The sequence below is a fragment of the Penaeus chinensis genome, chromosome 15, assembly GCF_019202785.1.
Source record: "Penaeus chinensis breed Huanghai No. 1 chromosome 15, ASM1920278v2, whole genome shotgun sequence".
Lineage (NCBI taxonomy): Eukaryota > Metazoa > Arthropoda > Malacostraca > Decapoda > Penaeidae > Penaeus > Penaeus chinensis.
Genome location: NC_061833.1, coordinates 8158022 through 8160521, shown reverse-complemented (window position 1 = coordinate 8160521; position 2500 = coordinate 8158022). Strand labels below are relative to the sequence as shown.

The 2500-nt window shown below is 53.6% G+C and overlaps 1 protein-coding gene across 1 annotated transcript in view; it reads right to left on the bottom strand.

Annotated features, from left to right (window-relative positions):
* Nucleotides 1-2500, bottom strand: part of LOC125032826 (LIM/homeobox protein Lhx9-like) — an 80903-nt gene that overhangs the window by 47560 nt on the left and 30843 nt on the right. The gene's annotated exons all lie outside the window — the stretch shown is intronic.

Sequence of the window (2500 nt, the reverse complement as noted above, 5' to 3'; positions counted from 1 at the left end):
CTGCATCTGGCATCCGCGACCCATCGAGAGGGATTGTCAAACACGAATTGACAATCCTCATTACCGATGTATATATCGAGGGAGAGCGCAGATAGAACGCATGGTCTGCTTTGAGGTCAATGTGATTTTTAAGATTACTGGACGCGAGAGCAAAAAGGAGAACAGAGTCGGGGGCGTCCGTCTCGTGTAAATAGGGACTGTAGGAACGAACGAAATCAAGAATACAGGTGTTAGTTAGAGCTGCATAAAGACGTGTTGTGCAGGTGTGAGTTCCTCTTGACCGACAGGTGTTGATGTCACAGTGAGTTGTCGCCTGAGTCGTCACTTCTCGTCGTAGCTTATCTAACAATGTGCTGAAAGGCGGACGGAGAGAGAGAGAGAGAGAGAGAGAGAGAGAGAGAGAGAGAGAGAGAGAGAGAGAGAGAGAGAGAGAGAGAGACAGAGAGAGAGAGAGAGAGAGAGAGAGAGAGAGAGAGAGAGGGAGAGAGAGAGAGAGAGAGAGAGAGAGAGAGAGAGAGAGAGAGAGAGAGAGAGAGAAGGGGGGAAGGGGTGGGGGGCTCGTTGGTTCAAGTTTTGTAACACTTCGCTGCCCCCGACATATCAATCTAATATGATCGAAAAAAAAGGTTATTATCTAGGAGGATTCAAAGATTCAAATCTCGAAAGTCGTTTGGATAAACAGTGAAAATGTATGAATTTTGGGAAGGGTATTAACATTTGCAGTTACGGAAAAAAAAAAAATCCGTTACTCTCCACTACCCCCACCCCTCTCTCTCTCTCTCTCTCTCTCTCTCTCTCTCTCTCTCTCTCTCTCTCTCTCTCTCTCTCTCTCTCTCTCTCTCTCTCTCTATCTATCTATCTATCTATCTATCTCTCTATCTATCTCTCTCTCTATATCTCTCTCTCACTCTTTATTACTCTATCCCTCTATCCCTCAATTCCTCTCTCCCTCTCTCCCTCCCTCCCTCTCTCCCTCTCTCCCTCTCCCTCCCTCCCTCTCTCCTTTGTCTTATTACAACATCTCTCCCTTCCATCTTCGACCGACGGCCTCTCCCCTGCACCCCCCCCCCCCCCTCCCTTGACACAGTAGCGGCGGGTCACAGATAACGCGGCCTACCGTCACCTGGCTAATCTCGACCATCGACGCCCGTCACGTCAAGCCCCTGTGTTTCGGACAAGGAGGGGGGGGAAGGAGGGGGTGAAGGAGGGGGTGAAGGGGGACAAGGAGGTGGGGGAAGGGGGTGAAGGAGGTGGGGGAGGGGGGGAAGGAGGTGGGGGAGGGGGTGAAGGAGGTGGGGGAGGGGGGTGAAGGAGGTGGGGGAGGGGGGTGAAGGAGGTGGGGAAGGAGGTGGGGGAGGTGGGGGAGGAGGTGGAGAAGGGGAAGAAGGTGGGGATATGAGGGAGAGGAAAGAAACGGAGAAGAAGGGGAAGGAAGGGGGAAGAGGTGAAGGAAGGAGGAGGAGGAGGTGAAGGAAAGGTGAGGGGAAATGAAGGAAGGGGGAGGAGGAGGCAGGAGATGAGAAGGGGATGAAGGAAGGCGGGTAGGGGAGGGGAGGGGGGGGGGGTTATGGGGAGTGGCTGGACAGGTGATGGGGATGCGTATAGGAAGAATAGACATGAAACCAGGATATGGAATGGGGATAGGCAAGGGAGAAGGATAAAAAGATGGGGGGAGGAAAGGTGAAAGAAACGGGGGATAGGGAAGGGCTAGGTTGTAGGGGAAGGATAGGGGAAGCGGAAGGAATGGCAATGAGGAGGAGGAGGAGGAGGGGAAGAAAGTGGGGGATGGAGAAGGGACGAAGGTAAGGACTGAAGAATAAGTAAGGAGAAGAGGAATGAGGAAAGGGGAGACAGAGAGCTTAAGGCGAGGTGGAGGGGTAAGGGAGGCAGGGGGAGGGGAGGGAGGGAGAGAGGGGAAGGGGAGGGAGGATAGAGAGAGGGAGGGGAGGGAGGGGAGAGAGGGGGAGGGGAGGGAGGGGGAGGGGGAGGGATGGGAGAGAGGGAGAGGGGAGGGATGGGAGAGAGGGGGAGGGGGAGGGGGAGGGGAGGCAGTGGTTGGGGTGCGGGAGACAACTCACCTATACTTATTTGCTGCCCATTGTTTTTGTGTTTTCAAGATAGATAGAGATAACAAAAAGGGGACAGACGTGGGAGGAGGGGGCGGGGAGGGGGGGGGGGGGGAGGGCGGATCACGAGGATGGAGACGAAGAGGAGGAAGAAAGGCAAAAGAAGTGTTTCGAAGTGAAGATAATGAACAAAGAAGGAGATAAAAGGAAATTATGATAAAGCAAAAGGGTTAGCGAAGGAAAAAAAGGTGCTTGTTAATGTGAAAACAGAAGAAGAGGCAGTAAAAGAAGATGGAAGAGAAAGAGGCGGAGGAAGAGGAGGAGGAGGAGGAGGAGGAGGAGGAGGAGGAGGAGGAGGAGGAGGAGGAGGAGGAGGAGGAGGAGGAGGAGGAGGAGGAGGAGGAGGAGGGGGAGAAGAAGAAGAAGAAGAAGAA